Source organism: Ursus arctos, unplaced genomic scaffold (assembly GCF_023065955.2).
Source record: "Ursus arctos isolate Adak ecotype North America unplaced genomic scaffold, UrsArc2.0 scaffold_17, whole genome shotgun sequence".
NCBI classification, from domain to species: Eukaryota; Metazoa; Chordata; class Mammalia; order Carnivora; family Ursidae; genus Ursus; species Ursus arctos.
In genome coordinates this window covers 31,396,547-31,418,670 of record NW_026622841.1, presented here as the reverse complement: position 1 = coordinate 31,418,670, position 22,124 = coordinate 31,396,547, and the positions used below count along the sequence as shown (strand labels likewise).

The 22,124-nt window shown below is 35.5% G+C and overlaps 1 long non-coding RNA gene and 1 pseudogene across 1 annotated transcript in view; both read right to left on the bottom strand.

Annotated features, from left to right (window-relative positions):
* LOC130543929 (uncharacterized) overlaps nt 1-22,124 on the bottom strand; it is a 449,349-nt gene that overhangs the window by 268,508 nt on the left and 158,717 nt on the right. The gene's annotated exons all lie outside the window — the stretch shown is intronic.
* LOC123000905 (40S ribosomal protein S23-like) lies at nt 7,057-7,551 on the bottom strand (annotated as a pseudogene).

The following is a 22,124-nucleotide window of genomic DNA, read 5'->3' as shown; positions in this document are numbered from 1 at the left end:
CTAATCTACCTAAGAGACAAATAATGTCAAAAAAACCTATATGTTTATAAGACACACAATTAAAATAAAGCAATATCAAAAGTATAGGGAAAAATATACAAAACAAACACCATTTAAAAGAAACTGGCACAATTACATTAATATTAGAGAAAATAAACTTTAAGAAAAAATTGCAATGAAAACATTACTTCAATAGGAAGATAGAGTCTAAATTTGTTCATGTCAGATATCATGGCCTCAAAAAATTGGAACAAAATTGATAAAAATATTATAGAAATAATCAAATACACAATCATAGTGAGAGATTTGAACATACATTTCAGAATCATATCTATCAAGACAAAACATTATGAAGGGAAAATGTAGAAGACAAGATATATATGATTGGTCACGTATCTAGAACAACAAATATATTATACATCTTTTTCTAGCACCCATGAAGTTTACAAAAATGATTATATACTGAACATACAATTATTCTTACCGAATTTTGTGTGACCGACAGGCTATGAGGCATACAATCTATAAATAAAAATCAAAAGAAACTATTGACAAAAACTTATATTTAAAATTAAAGAATATGCTTTTAAATAATTCATGAGACACTAAAGAAATGACAAGTGAACTTAGGAAATATCTTAAACTTAATGACACCTAAAAACACTACTTAACAAAATTTGTGTGAGGTCACCAAAGTGGTGCTTAAATCAACATCTATAACCTTAACTGTAAAGTCAAGCATCTACAAAGTTTGAACAAGAAAAGCAAAATAAACCTAACAAGATAGAATGAAGAAAATAATAAAAGAATAAATAGTATTTTTTCCTCTCTGTCCATCCATCAATGCCAAAAATTGATTTGAAAACATTGATGAAATTAGTATCCTTCTCAAATATCTGATCCAACAATACAAATAAGCAGTATCAGTCATGATTATAAATCTAACACATAAATAATTAGGAAATATAGATGAATGGACATATTTTTAGAAAAGTATGATTTAAATCTGATCTGGAAAGAAAGTTGATAACTATTAAGTTGAATCAATAAGTAGAAAAATTTCATAATTTAAAATACAGAACTGAAGAGATTTACCAGCAAATTCCACTAAATATTTGAGGAAGAAATAATGCCTAGCTTTCACAAAATCTTAGAGAAAATAGGGAAAAGAGTGAAAAGTCTACGGTTTATTTTATGAACCTTTCAAAGCACTGATTTAAACCTGACAAGGACACTAAGAACAAAGAAAACTATAGGCCAGTTTCCCACATAAACATGGAGGTAAAAATCCTAAACAAAGTATTAACAGACTGATTGCAAAAATAAAGAAGAAAAATAAATAATGAACAAGTTATGTTTATTCCATGAATGCAAGGATGGTTTAATATTTAAAATTCAATCAAAATTCACCACATTTCACAGATTAAAGGAGAAAATATCTATTATCATAACAATAGTTACATAAATGTATTTAATAAAATTCAACATCTATCTATAAAATGTCTTATTGTAACTTCTTTAGCTGCTAAAAGGTATCAAATAAAAAAACAAGTTTCATACTTGCTGGTGATATATTAAAAACTTTCCTCCTGATATTCAAAATGGCACATTCCTGTGTATACTGGAGGGCCCTACCTAGCTGAGTAATCCAAGATGAAGAAATAAAAAAAAAAAATTGGAAAGGTATAAATAAAACTGTCATTTTAATGAATAATATGGTTGTGGGCAAAAACCCCCAAAGGCTCTACAAATTATTAGAATTTAAAAAGCTCAACAAAGTTGTTTATATAGTCAATATAAAAAATTCCAATTTTTTCTATTCATTAACAACCATTTTTTTTTCTCAAAAGGTAAGATTTATAACAAAGTATATAGGAACATATATTTTTTTATTCCTATACATGTATATTTACATGTGAAATATAAGCAGAAAACTAGAAATTATTAACACAGAGACAAATACATTGAAAGATATATCATATAGATGAGTTAAAAGGCACAATACTGTAAAGATGTTAATTCTCTCAAATTGATCTTCAGATTAATTGGCATCTCATGCAAAATCCCAAACTATATTTTATGCAACATGAAATCTGGTATTAATAGCCATATGGAAATGCAAGAACCAAGAATAGCCAAGAAACTCTTAAAGATGAGAAATAAAGTAGAAGGACTTACTCCCCTGATATCAAGTCAGATTGTATTGGCAGGTAACTAACTAGAAGAATACAATTAATGCAAGGATATTCTAAGATACCAATTGGCCAGAAAGAAACCCATACTTACAAGAATACTTGATTGGTGACAAAGGTGAAACTCTAGGAAGTAGGGAAAGAAATAAAAGTCATTGTAGTTAAGGATATTGGGACAATTGATTTTCTATTTGGAAGACAATGAAATTTAATCTCTACCTTACAATGTAAACAAAAATTAATTCCAAGTGGATTGTAGAATTCAATGTAAACAGCCCAAAATTTTTTTAATAATGCTTCCAGAAGGTAATACAGAAAAAATATTTCCAAACAAGTTATTAAAACCACTAAAAATAATGAAGGACATCTCTTCATCAAAGGGACACTGGTGAGAAAATAAAACGCAGGCTAAAGAGTAGGAGAAGATCCTGCTAACATAAAACCAACAAAAGGATCATATCATATTGAAATTTGTGATACATAAGAAAAATATATGATAGAGATAAATGAGAGGGAGAGAGAGAGAAAGAACCTTCTATAGATCAATAAGAAAGAGATATCCAATCCTATCTTAAAAATGGGTAGGTAACAAGTTCTTCACAACAAAAAAGATATCCAAAAGACAAAAAAGTACATGAAAAGTTGCTAAGTCTCACTAGTAATCATAAAAAAGAAAATAAATATCCACCAGAAAGACTAAAATGAAAAAGACTGATGAGCACTGGGTGTTATACACATGTGATAAATTATTGAACACTACATCTGAAACTAATGATGTACTATATGTTGGCTAATTGAATTTAAATTAAAAAAAAGACTGAGATATCAAATGTTGGCAAGGATCAACATTTAATATATCTTATATGCTATTTATGGGAATTTAAGTTTTACAACCACTTTGGAAAACTCTTTGGATTACTCTGTTAATCATACACATATAACAATGATAAACAGTAAATACACCATATCATTCCTATGTGTAGTCCTCCCAAAATGTGTGTACTGCATACCAGCAGTCATGTACAAAATGTTCCTAAGAGTACTGTTTGAAATAACCCAAACGACTCAATTGGCCGCATTAGAAGACTGAATGCACTGATGGGGGTACAGTCATGCAACAGAATACCATAGAACAAAAGTGAACAAGCTCTAGCGACACAAATCAATGCAAACAACTCTAATAACCAGGCAAAAGTAACATAGAGAATTTAGAGGAGCATACCAACAATACAGAACTCTAAGAGAAAACAAAGAAGCAATTACCAGGAAGATCAAAATCACCTTTAACTTTACTTTTAAGTGAAGGGGGAGTGGCCCAGAATTATTTGTTATTGGGAAGTCATGTGGGGGCTTCTGGAGTGATGACAGCTTTGCATTTCTTGACCTACTTATGTTTGCTTCATAATAATTTATTAAGCTGTAACTTTATGTTTTATGCCCCTTCAGTATGTGTTATATTTCACAATAAAAACAGAAGATTTTTTTTGAAATGCCTTAATCTCATATCCAAGCGTGGATAACTATGTACATCTAGGGACAAATGACTGTCAGGGGACATTCAAATACTTTATGAAAGATTTATACATTCATCAACCTGCTGACACTTGTATCACTGACTAATAGATATACTTGCTATTGAACAAGTTTATTTAATTAGACTTCCTCCTTCCATGCTGTAACATGTCAGAGACATCAATTATTTTTTTCTGCAAAAGTCTTGGTAACAAGGTTGGAAATGAATTTAACTGTTGTGTATACAGAAATCTGAGACCCAGAAATTAATAGGTGGGTTTCTGCTGCTGTAACACCAAGTTGCTATTCAACTCCTATTTGCAAATCTGTTTCCCCTGAGGCCTGATTGGATTCTATCTTATCATTCAAGCAGGCCCTTAGCAAAATATTAATGCATCAGAGAGCCTTTGACATCCTCTGCTTCTTCTGTGTCCCTTTAATTCCCTCTAGTCCTGCGGTATTTCTTGTGCACTTGAGGCTATCAGGAGAGAAGGAGATGACAGGGTCTTTCACAATTTAGGATGAAAGACCAAAGTACAAAGTTTCTTACATAGGTTTGTATATTAAAAGAAGCCAAGATAGGACTGTGGTCGACGCAAAGATGACTTCTTTATGGAGGAATTTCTGACACTTTGATCATCGCTGGTCTCATTTGAGCTAGCTTTTATTTCACCTGTGCCTAAAACTAGACCTCATAAATTTAGAATTGAAAGAGGTATTATGAATTACCTACTCCAATTACACACTTTGTATATGGCAAAAAAAAAAAAAAAAAAGTCAGAGAACCTAATTAAACATCTTGAAGGTAGGAAAGCAGGATTTGACACAGTTATTTCAGTTTAAAGTTTTCTTGTTGTTCTGAAAATGTAGATTAGAACTATAAAAAGAATATAATATTTGGTGACATCTGTTTATTAAAAACTGCACTCAACAAGTGTTAACTATTAATATCTAAAAGATACTTTAAAAAGTAATTTTCTACTCTTCACAAAAATCCTGATTTTACAGACGAAGGAATATTTTCAAAACAGTTAAATAAAACTTGCGGAATGTCAAAAAGCTGGTAAAAGGCAGAGCCAGAATTCCACTCCAGGTGGGTTTGGCAGCAATGTTCATGTTCTCTTCACATATAGGCTTTCTCTCCATCTTTTACTCCTGATCTCACGTGCTAATCCACCTGTCTGTTCTCTTATATCTAAATACAAATCCTAAAAGGGGTGCCTGGGTAGTGCAGTCGTTAAGCGTCTGCCTTCGGCTCAGGGTGTGATCCTGGTGTTCTGGGATCAAGCCCCACATCAGGCTCCTCCACTGGGAGCCTGCTTCTTCCTCTCCCACTCCCCCTGCTTGTGTTCCCTCTCTCGCTGGCTGTCTCTATCTCTGTCAAATAAATAAATAAAATCTTTAAAATACATACATACATACATACATACATACATACAAATCCTAAAAGTCTTTATCCTGATTTGACTTTTCTAGAAACCTCAGCCCTCTCACTTAATTTAAGAGTCTTATCTAATAATCCATTTTAGTTCCCAAGTCATTTCCCCTAGTGACCAACAACACTGAAGCCCAGTGAACAATCTAGTAAGTAATGTAGATACTCTAGTCAACTTTGGTCAATTCCTGGAAAACCAGTCATGGTGGTCCCTGTCTCCAAAAACAGAGATGTTGTGATGCAAAATATATAACCATTAAGTAATAAAGAAGCAGTGAATTTACATTCAGTAGAGAACTAAGAGGGGTGTGTTTGATGTATGACTGTTAGGGTTGTGTTTGCTGCAGAAGTTTGTGTGGTGTGGCTGCCTACTAGCTATGGGTTAGACACACCGCCTTCCTCCTCCCTGACATGCCAACTCTAGGTCCCTAACAGAAGTGAGTTGGCTATATAGAGAAAGGACAGGAGGAGCATAATTTTAAACAAGTTGGCTCTTGATTATTTTTCTCTACTAGGCATGGAACTTCTATGAATTTCCTACCTAGAATGTGCCCTGACAAAGTGAAGAAAAAAAAAAAAAACATGATATACCACTGACTTTGTATACTGTTGACAACATTACTATTTAGGAAGTATTTGCACTAGGAAGACTAGCCACTTCTATTAAATTGAACATTTACAAATATTTGGCTCCCCCGGCTCTTATACCAAGTCTCAAATCAACTGCAACACAGCAGAGAGGATCAAATGCTTTCAGTAGCATAATTATTGTATTTGCTTGAGAAAAATCTAAATGGGCATGGATTTTCAGGTGATGCATCTGTGATACCCCTATCAGTTCTTTTCTGTACTTTGAAACTATGTTCTTTACCTAAAGGTTTGTGATTATAAAGTCTTCCCCGATAATTTTATCTTTCTTGTAATACTCTCTGCTTTTGACGAGTTTTTATATGTTATTTGTGTTCTTAATGTTATTCACCAGCTTTCTGGGGTTACCGTTTATCTGGTTATATCTAAATTAAATACAGATAAATATGTCAATCTGTTCATCCTCCTCTGGAGGGAGATAAGGCCTTAGATTTCTATACTTCTTACCTGATCCCTTTCTCTTCCTTGTGATTAATCCCTCAACATCAAATCTTCCCCCAGTGAATAGGTCTATGCAAATTATAATAGCTCCTTTCTCTCCTCTGGGTTTGGTAATGGGAATGTGCTCTAATCTTGGTCAATGGATCATGAGGGAAGTCTACCTGGGGCTTTTGGAAAATTTATCCTCACTATGTTCTGTTGTTGTTGTTTTTCCCCCTAATAAGCAGGGACAGAATAGACTCATGTAATCCTCTGAGGCTGGTTATTCCTGTATATCATGTACGGAACTGCTACAGTTAATTTATGGCTCCAAAGTTAGCTGGCAAATTCAGGTTGCAGCTGAAGTCATAGCAATATATTGGGCTGTTGCTAATATCAGTTAGCCACCGATTTACTAACCAAGAGCCTACTTTACCTCTTGATCTCTATTAGTCATTTTTGTAACAATTTAAACCATTTTAGATTTGTTTCTTGAAGCCAAATACATCCAAAATATATACAAATATAAATAGTTTTGTTTTCTTTTCTCTCTCACCCTCTCTTCTCAAAAGGGCAATCCCTATTTAGATTTAAAGTCTTTGCACCAAAAAGGAAAACACAAATGAAAAAATCTAACACTGAATCTTTATTAGATCTTAAGGGAAGGTCTATGTATGATAAAACTGGTTCTGGCTTTGCCTGAGAATGTGTTTATTTCCCTTTCACTCCTGAGTGATAGTGTAACTACCTATATAATTCTAGATTGGCAATGATTTTCTCTCAGTTTCTTGATATATTATTTTATTTTCTTCTTAGATATATTGTTGCTTTTGAGAAGGTCTAAGCTCAGTCCAGCTGTTGAGTTTAGGTGTGGATTTACTTCTTTTTTTGGAATATGAAAATTTATTATTGTCACCATCAAAGCCTATGATCTTGGTCTTTCCTTCCTGTCTTCGTATAAGGCCAAAAGAGAGATATTGGCTCCTTTAAGAACCTTAAAACAAACCCCAGGAACATCACAGACAGTGTGACTTTTGCAATCCGGCAACCAGAACTTCACCATTTTCCTCAATAAAACCCAAACAACCGCCACTGGGTACAATGGCTACGGGGTTTTTTGCCCTTCTTGATCAGCTGTACCCCGACATACTTCCTGATGGCAAAATTTGGCTGTCTGGCTTCAGCCCCTACTTTATCCAGCACAATTCCCTTTGCATGGGAAGCACCTCTAAAAGGGTTGGGCTTCAGGACTGTGCCCACATGGGCTTTCTTGTACTGTTTATCATGATCTCATCAATGGGTACGGAGCTTCCAAGCAGTGCGAAGACTGTGACATTTGCCCATCCTACCTGTATCATGGGCCTGAGCAAAAGAGAGGATTTATATTTATTTAGACTTCTTAAGACACTAGGATTCTCCTTCAAGTTGAAGACTTATAACTTTCTTCCATTCTGGAAAATTGCCTGCCATTATCCTTTTATTACTTCATTTTCCTCATTCTGTCCTTTAGTATTCACTAAATTTAAGTTGGCCCTTTTTATTCCATTCTCTCCATCTCTTAATTTCTTCCTCATATATTCATTCTGTTTATCTCTCTGAGATGCATTATGGATAGCCTCCTCAAATCTATCTTCTAGCGCACAATTTGCCTTGCTTCCCGTATGTATAATCTACTTTAATACATCTACCATTTTTTAATGGTCTTTTTCAGTTTTTCAAAGATGGCATTTATTTTCATAACATGCTCTACTTAATGTTGCTCTTTGTGTGTACATTTTGTCTTTTTTTTTTTTTTTAAGTACTTGCTGATATCTTATTGTGGTTTGTAAATACTGACAGCTAGGTCGTCTTTAGTGAGAACGTTGTTTTATGGAGACTCGTAAGTCTGACATCAAGAAGCATTTTATGCTGCAGAGCTTTGTTTCTCTCCCTGGAGACTCACAGGTTACATTAAAGTATGCCAGATTTCTTATGAATTTATCAACATAAGCTTTGTGCTAAGGTGAGTAGGATGGATTCAGATCCCACCCTCTCACCTGGAGCAGGTTTGGTTTTCTAGTTGTAAATGCATGAATCTTTTCCTTCTCACAGCCCTGGGCATCCAATTTTCAGCCTACCCTGGGCCAGGACACACAGTCTTTTAAGAACATGATTTAATAACCATGAATCTATCTATACTTATTTCCTTAGTGATTTCATCCTGTCTGGTGGCTTTAAATATTATCTATACACTGATGATTTCTCAATTTACATCTTTAACCCAGACATCTCTCATCAAATCCAGACTCATATATCTAACTGTCTACTTGACAGATACTTAGTTTTCTAATAGCCATCTTAACCTTAGCATATCTTTTGACTGAGGTCTGATTTTTCTGACAAAAAATGGCATTTTCCACAATCTTCCTCAACTCAACCAATGACTTCCTCCCTCCAGTATCAAAACAAAAATTTTGGTGTCATTTTTTGACTTTTTTCTATCTTACACATACACAATCTGTCAGAAAACCCTAGTGACTTCACCTTGGAACAATAGCCAGGATATTCTCATAACCTCTAATGTTACCAGTCTGGTCCAATCCACCATCATCTCTTGCCTGGATGATTACCATAGCCTAAGAATTAAACTTCCCACTTTCACCCCTACCTCCCTTAAATGTATCCATGTGATCTGGCTGCTCATTAACACTCAACTTTGTAATGTGATTTCCTTATATTTTTTTGCTCTGTTCCAACCACAATGGCCATGTTACTGTTCTTGAATTTTCCTGCAAGGCTCCTGACTGAGGGTTTTTGTAACTGTGGTTTCTTCTGCCTGGGTGTACACATGGATATGTCTCCCAGGCCTTGACTCACCTCCTTCCATTCTTTACTTCAAGATATTTTTTTAGTAAACACTTCTCAAAAGACTTCATTTAGACTTACAGAAATACCAGAATTCCTTGTATCTCTTACCTGTTCATTTTTCTACATCATCTACCATAGTCTAATGTATACAGCTTTACGTTATATCTCCCCTCCATCCCACACAAGGACACAGAGTTTTGCTTTCTTTCTTTCCTTTTTTTGGTTTTTCACTGCTATCATACCAGTGCCTAGCGTACAGTGAACCCTCAATCACTATTTGTTTAATGGGTGAATAAAAACAAAACAAAACAGAAAAAAGGAGGTGTACAGACCTTTGTGTCTCTACCGTGATTCAAGGACCTCAGTTCCTATCCATTCTTGGCCTTAGGCTTTGTCTCAGGACCCTCAGGAGTGTAAAGGTCTCATTTCTTAAATGTATGTCAGGTTTAATGTTGCAATTCTAATCTCATTCAGACCCCTGTGCCCACTTGGGATCCCTTTGCCATATTCAGAATTTGTGTTTGGAGCAGGAAAAGGAAGGTTTCTTATATCAGTTCAGTGTGCCATAGTGACATGTCGTGGTGTTTTATTTGTGAGAATAGATTCAGAGATTGGAAAAGTACCTGAATGTTAAGCATTACATGGATGATTGCCTAACCAACACTCAATTGTCACAGAGATGGTCTTTACAGATATTATGTCTTGAAGTATAAACAATAGGCACAAACTAATCAAATGTGATTTCCTGAAAAAACTGTATTTGGCTTCTTCAAATTGTCAATCAATTCTGACACCTTTTGTCACACTAAGCTCCATTTACCACCCTCTGGCTTACCAGAGAGAGTATTTTTTGACTTGTAAAACTCAGTGAATTATTTGAGTCAATTAAAAAAAATAACAAGTGTGTTAAATAACTAAATCTGCAGACTCAAAAATACCATAAATTTAGAGTCTATCTAAGCCAACCATCACCACAGCATGAATTCTCTCAACCTAATTGTAAAGCGAAGATATTTTTTACAAGAAAGGATTCATTTAATTCTATTAAAGGATCAATTTATTGTAAAATTCAAGAATAAAACAAGCTGGCTAGATTTCAACTGTGTAATTGGATATAGTAGGCAAAAGAAGAGTGTAAATATTCTCAAGCAGCCAACTTTAATCTGTATTCTAGAATTTCTCCACAGCCTAGGATTCTATATTTAAATAGTAAACACAAAACCACCAACAGAAATGACTTTCCTCATGTACACAGCTTAGTTATGTCTTCTTCTTATGCTCTCATTCAATGCTTGACCATAAAAGTCCAGCAAGAACAGTCACCATAAAATCCAATCCATGACACTCCCACTTCTTTAAATTCCTATGGCAATTGGTTACTGCCAACCCTGACGCCTAAACGTGTACCGCTTTATGTCATGATTGTTATTTGGTGTAGTTTTGTAGTTGGTTTAGTGGTACAAAAAAGATACAGTCTTTGTCTCTTCCAATTTGATTTTAAGCTTCTTTAGGAAAGGAACAAAGATTTTTTTTCCTCTAAAAAAGTATTTTGGTATGCCTACTATGTGTAGGAAGCATCTTTCTCTTTTTTAAAAAAAAGAAATTACCAAAAATTTTCATTTCCACAAAGTATCAAGCCCAGAAAATACATTTATAACCAGCTTGAAATCAATTACTTTATTCTCTTGGTATTTGAACTAGTGCTAATTTTCGAAAGCTGGAGTAAAGTTGTTGAAGACTTAGGAGTGGGATTTCGCAAAACGAATGTTTGCATCATGTGTATAACCAAAACAGATGATATGAGTCAGCAGGGGATAAATGAGATTCCAAAATCAGCAGATAACTTCATTTTAGCATTCATTCTGTTTTTGCATTAGCAACATGAACAACATCCAATTTATTTTCTCAACATTGCACAACAGCATCAAATACACATTCCGGCGTTCACTGTGTTTGTATCTGTGTTCACATCTGAACCTGGAACTGTTCCATACCTTATTGCATTTCTTCTGAATACATTCAGCTTGGGGATTTCATGGTGAGCAAAGAGCTCTCAGAACATAAGTTGCAATATGTTGCTTTTAGCAATTCAACATATTCATTCGTTGGAACTTCCATCTTTTTGCATTTATTTTCCCACCAACATATGCATATACATCAACACATTTGCATAAAGTATTCAAAGAACAAACATATAGGTTTGCTTTTTCTCCCAAGAACTTTGTAAAGTTGCCAAGAGGGCATCTTTCCCGGTTGGTCAAATTTCCTTTTAGTGTTATGAAGTGTAGGCTATTTTAGCACTTCAGGTACTCTGCTGGAAATGTGTCCTCTTCAGTCACAGCCCTACTGTCAGGCTGAGGGGCAAATCAAATTGACCTGTCAAGGAACAAGAACTGTTTGTGATTGAATTATTTCATTTCTTTTTTTTTTTTTTTTTTTTTGAGTTACTAGGTACTCACAACTGAATTTGATTTCCAGTGAAAACTTATCTTCCTCGTCATATGACTACTACAATAAAATAAAGAGATAACCCCTTCTTGCCACAGGGTTCAAAAAATTTAACACCGAGTTTTTTGAAGTTCAGTTCTCTGACTGATGTGAACAATGCCGCATTTAAGTTAGTGAAGTACAGACGCAAAAAGCTGACAATGTCTATTTTTCCTCTCTCCCATCCACAATAATACCTCACCCCAGCTTCTCTTCCTGCTCCAAGCTCACCTGAGTGGTAAACTCTTATTTCTTCCACAGCCCTTAATTCAGAGCTCTGGTCTGTTCTTCTTGGTCCAAGGCCAAAGCCTTCTTGCCAGCTCTCTGTCAATTCTCAGTTTAGTCCCACTGATTTTCAGATTCTTATCTCTTATCTCTGTGTCCCGTTCAAGGTCACTGACAGCTTTGCAGAGTGGTTATAGATTTTATTTACTCTTTAGAGTTTCTTCGACTAAAGTTGCTGGGGAGGAGCAATGAGGATTTCTTCTTATAAAATTCAGATTTCTAATTTCTCTGAAGAGTCAAGAAATTTGACACGTCCTGTGACAAAATTCAGCATTCATCCATTCTTTCATTTAAAAGTCACTGCTGAAAAAATCACCATTGGATTTTCATATGCCTAATTCTGGGCATGAAAATCACAAGTATCTGTTTTTAGGCCTCATTGCAAAAAAGAGAATGTGATTTAGCTGAGGCGAGTAGGCATATAAACATGTCATAATTCAGTGTAATAAGTCCCCTAATAGAGGTAACTCTAGGAATGTGGAAAAGGGAGCAACTTACTGTGCCTGGGGCAGATGGGTAGACATTACTAGGGTCATCTTATATGAGCTATGTCTTAAAAAATGAGTTTGAATTCACTGAGTACTATGGAGAATAAAGATATTATCAGCAAAAGAAACAGCAAGGAGACATGAAAGTGTCTGGCATTTCAGTATAGTGGAATGAGGGAAAAAACATTATTAAATAATCTATGCAAATGATAATTATTTATACAAATCTTACATATTTTCAAAACATACTAATTGCCTAGGATGGAACACGACCTGACTGTACCTGGTAGAACATTTGATAAAACATACCTACATTTATAAACCACATCATTTAATTGGGGTAGAATTCGTATGCATTGCAAAACTGGCAACATTTCTATTCGTTTTATTTATCTTATTGTGGTTCTAGAACTCATGATACCAAAGGAATGTTGTGGTGAATAAAAAGTCTTATGGGGTGAATAAAAAGTCATACCTCAAGCCTTTGAATAAAATATGTAAAATTTGGTCTAGGAAAATATGGTCTTATTTATATTTTCTCTCATGTAAATGATGACCTACTATCTATAAAACTGAACTTCTCAAATACACATGAAATGACTTATTTTGTGGTCATGTAATTTTCTCATCAAACAGCCATTAATCAATCATAAATTAATCAATAATCAATGATCAAGAGTGTTGTACAATTAAATGTATTAAGGTATTGGAAGAAAATATAACATTTACATTCGTTCTGTCTTTTAAATTTGCTTTTAGAAGGAGCATCTTCAATCTGATAAAAGACACTATGAAAAACAATATTTTGTTCCTAAGACTAAGAACAAGACAAGGATGCCTACTGTCACCAGTTATATTCGGGATTGTTTTAGAGGTTCTAAACAGTACAATAATGAGGGGGTGGGGAAAGAGACCAAGATGTTACATTGTATACAAAGCTTAAAAGAGTTATCATTTGCACCCTTGACAGTAAAGATTGTTGACCCTTAGATTATACAAAAAAGTTACTAAAACTTACAAGTGAGTTTGGCAAAACTGTAGTCAGTTCATTCCTAGGTATTTCCCCAAGAGAAATATTTATGGCCATACTTTCATAAAACTACTTGTATCCTAATTTTCACAGCAGCTTTATTTATAATAGTCCCAAACAGGAAACAACCTAAATGTGCCTCAGCAGGTGAATGGACATAAATTGTAGCATATCAATACAATGGAATGCTACTCAGCAATAAAAACGAATCAACTATGAAACATACACTGACAGAGCTGAATCTCAAGATAAGTTCACTGAATGAAATATGCCAGTCAGAAAGAGTATATATTGTATGATTCCACATGTATACAGTTCTGGAATGTGCAAACGGAACTACAGCTGCAGAAACAGATCTGTGGTTGCCTGGTGACAGGGAGCATCCCGAGTTGAGAGGGCTGATTACAAAGCAGCATCAGGAAACCTTGGAGAGCAATGGCTAGATTCATTATCTTGATTGTGGTGCTGGTTTCCTAAGAGTATACTATGTGAACATTTATTCAATTATATGCTTTACATGCAGTTTATTTTATATTGATTATATTTTAATAAAGCTGTAAGCAAATATGTGGGATGGAGCTAAAGTAGTGTACAAAGAGAAATTTACAGTCTTATATGCATATGTGAGAAAAGACCATGTTTAAAATTAATGGTCTAAGTCTCCCCTTAAAGACGTTAGAAAAAAATACAAATAAAAGTAAACATAATGAAATAAAAAATAATAAAGTAGAAAACAAAAAGCAGTAAATTATGAAGGCCAAGTTGATTCTTTTAAAAGACTGAACAAATTGATAAATCTCTAGGTATGATGATCAAGAAACTGGAAAAAGATAGAAAAACTACACAGTGCCAGCAACAGACTTGAAAAAGGGACATAGACACTGGTTCTAGAGTCATTAAAAAAACAACAAAGGGATACATATACAAACTTTATCTTAATGAATTTAACAACTTATATGATATAGAAAATTCCCTGGGATACACAAATTTCCAAATTTAATAGAAGAAGGTATAGAATATATGAAGTCATACCTACGAGAAAAACTAGATCCATAATTTAAAATATCCTTCAAAGAAAACACCAACCCAGATGCTTTCACTGGGGAATTTGACCAAGCATTAAGGGAAGAAATAATACTATTTTTCACAAACTGTCTCAGGATTTGGAGAAAGAAATTATCTTTTATTTTATATGATCAGTATAATCCTAACTAATATCAAAACTTGAAAAAGAACCTTAAGAAAATAACACATGCCAATTCTCCTCAATTCTAGTTCTTATTGAAATAAAATTGCCTTCTTTGAAAAGTAATCAAAATTATACATTTTAAAAGCATTACAATATATACCACAGAAGTTTTTATGTGTGTGTATACATATGTACATGTATGATAATCACCCAGATTTATGCTTTTCTCTTGGAAAATCCATTCTATATGAGTTACATATAATTACCTGCAATGCTTAGTTTAGTTACATTTAAAGCAAAAGTCATCAACAGCTTTTTATCAATTGAGCTTTTTTAATGACTTTCAAAATCAAATTGATCATATTCTTTTGCTTTAATTATTTTTGATCCATAAGCGCAATATAAAATATTATAAACTAACTAAAATATGCATAAATTCATTCTAGAAGTCTTTCTCCATGTCTTTAAGGAATATTTGTTCTTAGACCTCTGAATAGTCTTCTAAAATTGAAATATTAAAAAAAAATCACTACAGCTCAAATTACCGGTGTACCAGAGGATTTGTAAATGACCATTTGCAGAAGGACCAACTTTATTTATTGTCATTTGACAACCATTAAGCACATTTTCCTGTTGTCCCTGGCAAGTAGAGGTCCAGTGAAGAACAAGCCTGAAATGAATATGGCATTTACACATGCTTATCTGGACAGATATAATTGTTCAAAGACACCTGCTAGGTTTGGACATCTATTCACAATCATCAAAAAGGTGGAACATTCCATTTAGTGCGAATACTTCTGGGAATCTAGAGTCCTGATATAAAATTGTACTGATATAATAATCAAAATCCTTCAAGATATCTTTTGGTGAGAGACTCTAGGGCTGGTGTTTAGTTTGAGGGACATTTTGGAATGCAAAAATTATATACACATTTCTGAAACACTTTTCTAAAATCCACCATAGTTTCAGCCATGAATGTAGAGAACTAGCTGTAACACTCCACCTTAGGATTCCTGTTCAGAAGTTCTATGAATACCTACGAACAGTTCCCCTGCACTTCTAGAAGCCACGGTCAGAACAACCCTCCCGTCTGCGATGTGATGACTTTTGCCAGCTGAAAATGTGGAAGCTCATATATGATACATCATACACAACACTGGAGGCACTGTTAGCTTTTCATTGCCTCTCATTTCTTTTTTCCCAAAAAATAAAGACAATTATTTACAATTTGAAATTGCTTCATATAGCTCTCATGTTGGGATTTCTTTTTAATGTTCAAGGAAGAAGAAAATGGGGGAAGTTGAAACTTAACCAGTGGGACTTAAGATTACTGACAGCTTTCCAAGAAAGGTTTATCCCCTCATAAAAAAGGATGAAGAGAAATGTATCTTTATTATGATCCTAAATCTGGCTATGTGACAATGTGTTATCTTAGATTCGCTTACTATCTTAGGTTCACGAGTGGTGGGCAGAAGAGCCAGGCTGCAAGCTTGGCATGACAGAGCAGAGAGATGGAACGAAAGATGGAAGATCTGTAATGATATTTTTGAGCTGTAACGACAATGCAGCGTTCCTACAGTATTTCCTCAGTCCTGATATCCTCTAATTCTACACTTCTGAATAGGGGAAATGCCAAGGTTTTCTCATTTTCCACTCTTAAGTTTTAAAACTAAATACCTTTCTTTCAGCAGAACTTAGCTGCACTAGTAACAGTTCTGCTCATTTAATTCGACCCGACGATAATGTCTTGAGAGCTTGGAGTGTCACCACTCTCCATAACAGGGATTGGCAAACTTTTTTGCAAAGGGTGAGGCAGTGACTATTGTGAGCCACATGGCGTCTGTCACAATATTTAACTCTGTCCTTATAGTGTAAAAGCAGATAGGGAAAATACACAAACAGATGGGTGTGACTGTGTTACAATAAAACTTCCAAGTCTGATTGCAGGTTGGGCCATAGTTTGTTAATATCTATTCTATGACATCTGTACTGGGGTAGTAGTAGGGACTTACAATGTTTAACCTTACAATGTAAACCATACAATGTTTAACCTAGAAGGAACATTATTGTAGATGTTTCAGGGAATAGATCACTGTTGAAGAGCACTGGGTCATAGTGTAAGCCAGGCATGAGGAATACTGTAGGGCTGGAAAGGGTGATTACACCTGGGCACACAAGAAAACCAAAACTACACTCTACCAAGGAGAAATAGGGCAGGGTGATTGAGGGACAGGATGTTGCCTGCCACAGAGGGTAAGAGATAAGATTTTCTTTATGGAGACAAGTGCTAAGGATGCCTATGGTAGAGTTAAATGCTTAAAAGGAGCTAAAAGACACAGAGAATAGTAAATATGCAAGTCAAATGTCACCTTACTTAGGAAAAATCCCACTACAAGACAAGCGTTGAGACTCAGATTTCTGCCGAATTCCTTAGAAGAGCCCTATGTCACAAATAACTTTTACTATCCCATTCAAATAGCTCTACAAATACTTTAACAGTGCAGTGGATCCCGAAGATATTCATATATCATTTGCCTTACTTTTTGAGTGTCTTCACCTCTTCTCTCAATCTAAGAGGTAGCTTTTAAGAAAGAATGGCAGGCTCTACGTGGGATATGTCAAATCCTCCTTAAAGGTCCCTGGACACCTGATTGCCTAGTCTCAAAATTTTGCCTCAATCACTGCAGGAATCCAGAAGAATAACATTAATTTAGAAGGCACATCCACATTTCCAGCATATGTTTTTGCCAATGGCACTAAAAAATGGCCTTATTAAATGTACAGATCAGAGTGTGGTTCCTGTTCCATTATAGGTCATTTTTTACAATACACTTTCAGAAAGCTTTCCATGTCCAATCAAAAACGATACCAGGTATTCATACGCACAGAAGTAACCTAGTATTGATAAGCTGATTTAGGGCATGCCACAGAAGCCTGCTAGGGCTGCACAGAGCTGTAGTAGGAGGCCTCTTGTCTAAAGGAAGCTCTGATACAGACAAAGGAAGAAGACACATGAATCAAAAACGCAAGTTCTCTAAAACCTTAAATACATGTCAGCAAGAGTCAATTGGGAGCATGAGTAGAGGAGTGCCTCCCATTTTTTAAGTGGATGTGATGAGCGAAGCATGGGGTTATTTGTCCAAAGCAAGGAGACTCTTCTGCTGATGGGTAAACAAGTGCTCACTCAGCAGGTTCTCTGCAGCACCGTTAGTACCACACTCCAGGATGGATAAATTAAAATGGTTTCTGCCTAATCCCCTCAGAGAGGTTTGATTGTGCATAGACTATAGTATTGTAGTTGAGCAGGCTTAAAACATTATGCCTTTTAAAGCTTAATAGTTGTGTTGGTGTAATCAATTCTAATATGTAACATTTGGGATGCATGTACAAATCTCCCAGGCCCCATTTCTACAATAAGAGGGGGAAGGCAATGAGTCATTGCCGGTCTATATAGGAACACAAAAAAGAGCTGCCTAACAACTGGGAAAAACATGCTCTATTTCACAGCAGGAAACTTGTCCACCCACCCCCGCTTGGGGATAGCAAAGGACAGAAAACTTAATATGCTTGGTAGTTAGAAAATGTAGTGGATTAACACAAAAATGAAGTTTGTCAATCCAGTCTGCAGCAAGATGAGCAGGGTTGATCCAAACAGTCTGATACATGTGGGCTCAGAGTCCTGAAGGGAGAACAACCCACTAGACAAGCATAACAACTTGTCTTTCGTGCAAAGTATGGAGACTCAAAGACAAGGGTCTGTTGCCCCCCAACATCTAGATGAACTTGAGATGGCTTTGGTCCTTGCATTGCCCTTCTGCAAAATGAAAACCATTGTGCAGGAACACCTGAACCATTTTGCTTCCTAAAGGTCCAGAATTTTACACGCCATCCTTAAAGTTTCTTCAAGACCCTTTGATACATTTTGAAGCTTCCTTTATATTTTATGTCAACTCTTATATTTTGAAGTTATAGTAGAATCACTGTTAGGTGTAAGAAATAATGCAGAGAAATCCTGTATACTCTTGACCTGTTGTGCCCCCCCCCCTTTGGTGACATCCTGCATAGTTATGCTATAATAACCCAGCCAGAAAGCTGACATGGATACATTCCTTCAAGTTTGAGGTTTTACCAGTTTTACATGCAGCCCTGTGTGTGTGTTTAGCTCTATGCAATCTTATCACATGTGCTGGTTCAGGTGCTAACATCACAGTCAAAACACAGAACATTTCCATCATGCAAGGATCACTCCTATTATCCTTTCACAGCTACACCTACCTTCTTCCCTTCTCTCTTCTCTAACCCCTGGAAACTATTAATTGTCCTCCTCCTCTATGATTTGTCATTTTAAGACTGTCAAAGAAATGGAATCCTATGTTATCTTTTGGACCTAGTTTTTTTGTTTTTTTTTTCCATTTAGCATAACTACCCTGAGATTCATCCAAGTTGTGTCAATAATATGTTCTTTTATATTTCTGTGTAGTATTCCATGACATGCACATACCAATGTGTTTCACCATTTACTGAATGAAGAGCATTTGGGTAATTTCCAGTTTTGAGCTATTATGAATAAAGCTGCTTGAATACAGGCTTTCTTTTTTTTTTTTTTGAATTCGTATTTTAATTTCTCTGGAATAAATGGCTAAAAGCGGAATTTGGGGGTTGTATGGTAATGGCAGGTTTAGTTTTATAAAAAAGTGCCAAGCTATTCTCCAGAGTGGCTGGACTATTTTACATATCCACCAGCAATTCATGAATCTTTGAGAAAGTGTAATGATCCAGTTTATTCACATCCTCCTCAGCATTTGATGTTGTCACTAATTTTTTAAGCCATTCTGATAGGGATTAGTAATATTTCATTGTGGTTTTAATTTTCATTTTCCTAATGGTTAATGATGTTGAATATCTTTTCATGCTCTTTTGTCAACTGTATATCCCCTTTAGTGAAATGTCCTATTTTCTGCCCATTTTCTAACTGATCTTTTTGTTTGAGTTTTGAGTGTTCTTTACATATTCTAAACACTGATCCTTTCTCAGATACGTGGTTTGCGAATATTTTGTCCTATTCCATAGCTTGCTCTTTCATCCTCTGGACAGGATCCCTCATAGAACAAATGATTTTAATTTTGATTAAGTCCAGCTTATCTATATTTCCTTTTATGGGTCATGCTCTTTGGTGTTAAGTCTGAAAACTCTTTGCTTCACCCTGGATCCTGAAATTTTTCTCCTCTGTTTTGATCTAAAAATTGTAATAGTTTTCTGTTTACATTTAAGTCCAGTGACTGATTTTGGGTTAAGTATGTTAAATGGTGTTAGGTGTTAAATGGTGATAGGTCAAGATCGTATCTATCTATCTATCTATCTATCTATCTATCTATCTATCCCCTTTTGATCTTTAATCGGCCCTGTCACTTGTCATAAAGGCTAACCCTTCTCCTCCACTAAATCACTTTTGCACCTTTACCAATCATCGGTTGGGCACAGTTGGGTGAAACTTCTTATGGGTTCTCTATTCTGTACCACTGATGTATGTGCTCATCCCTCCACCAACACTATGCTGCCTTTACTACTATAATTTTATAGTAAGCCTCAATAGTAAGAAGAATGATTCGTCCCACTTTATCAAGAAGTTATTTTTTCCCTAGGGCCTCTGTCTTTCCACAGAAATTTAGAATCAGTTTGTCTATATCTACAAAAAAACCTTGCTGAGGATTTGACAGAAAGTACATTAAACCTATAGGTCAGTTTGGGGAGAATTTCCATCTTTTCTATGCTGAGTCTTCCATTCTTTGATTTCAACATCTCTCTCTATTTACTTAGGACTTTTCCCTCCTTTATCAGCACTTTGTAATTTTTGGCATACAGATCTTGTCCATGTTTCTTTAAGTTTATAACTAATGTAATTTTTGGGGGGATGATCACCCTTTTATTTTTATTATTCCCATTTGTCTCTCATGGAATTTAGACATTTGGGTATTTTATGTCTATTATGGAATTCAGTTTCCAGTTAGTGCATCCCAGTGAAAGAGCTTGGACTTCGTGTCAGAAAATCCTGGATTCTCATTTGCTGTGTGGCATTGGGAAATGTTATATTCTCTGACCTTTAGTTTCCACATCTTTAAAAAGGGGATAATCATACTTCATAGGACTCTTGAGACGACTGAATGAGAGCAAACATAAAAGTGCATCCGTAATGCTCATATAACTAATTTTAACAGAATTAGGAATTAGATTGTCTTGAGGAAACTATAAGGCAGTTATGGGTATTTTCTATTTCATATATAAACAAAATTGAGATGTAGGTATGTTTGTTGATTTACAAAATATAATGTAATTATTTGGTAACTAAATGTTGTTCAAGAATCCCTCCTTCAGAGTTCTGGAGCTAGAAGAAACTATATGGGTGAAGAAATTTATCTTGTTCTCATATACATACATACAGGAAAAAAAAAATCCACAGAAATCTCCTAGATAGAATAAGTAGCTTCTCCAAGGTCACTTAGCTGAATAGAGGTAGAGCCAGGAAAAACTCAGGTATCCTGATCCCCAGCCATAAGCTGTTTCCTCTGCACAATTTTTCCTCATTTGTGCCCTGCTCTTCCTGGCATCCTGGCTCAAATTGCTTCCTTACTCATTCATATTTGCGGCCTCCAAACTCATCATACTTTTCCTTCCAGCTCTGAGTCCATATGGCCACGCTCATCTGGGAGGTGGATGTCTGAAATTGCCGCCATCACGCCATCCCCTTCCAACCATGTGAGTAGGCCAGAAAATGACTTTTGGGCACTATTAACCTGAGTTGGCTGGGATTCAGGGACACTGAGGTGAAACACCCTCTCTCGCATTTGCAAGCCCTGGAGCCAGTCTCTAGCCTTCTGCAAACCAAGATGCCTTTGGGAGCTTAGAATGCAGTTTCTGTACCTTTTTCAAATGACCTCATTGAAAGCAGGAGCACAGGGCAAAAAAAATGGCTCCTAGTTATGAGGAGTTGTATATATGAAAAATATTCTGAGTGCCCAATGGGTGGAAAACTTTGTAAGCGAGCAAATGCTTCATAACTCCTCAGGTCCAATGACACATGAAGGCCTCTCTCCAGTATGAAGGGGTATGTTATTTACCATTTACTTCGCTTTACAATCTCTAGGGCAGGATCACTGTGAGCTGAAATACCCAGGGAACACTTTCCAGAGAAAGTAAGAATTGAGATATATTAGAAAAAAATCTATGGCACTAAGTTTTGTTTTGTTCTCTTGTAATGGCAAATTTCAGACCCAAACTACCAGTCATAAAAGTGGTATGATTTGCAGTCTCCAAAAGTCCCCTTTGCCGAAATATATTTATATCCTGCCACGCCACCTAAAATTTCCACAAATGTTTCTTTCTCAGGTTAAAATAATCACAGGCCTTGCTAAACAGACTTGTCTGATATATTTTGTCAGATTAATTGTTACTGACGAAAAATTCCACAGGCAATAGCTCAAAGGACAGGGTAGAGTGGATGTGGAGAGGCAAAGAAGAGCCACATGTTCACGGTGCTCCTTCGGGAGGACTGTCTTAGATGAAATTCAACAGTGAAGTGACAGAGTCATTCTGT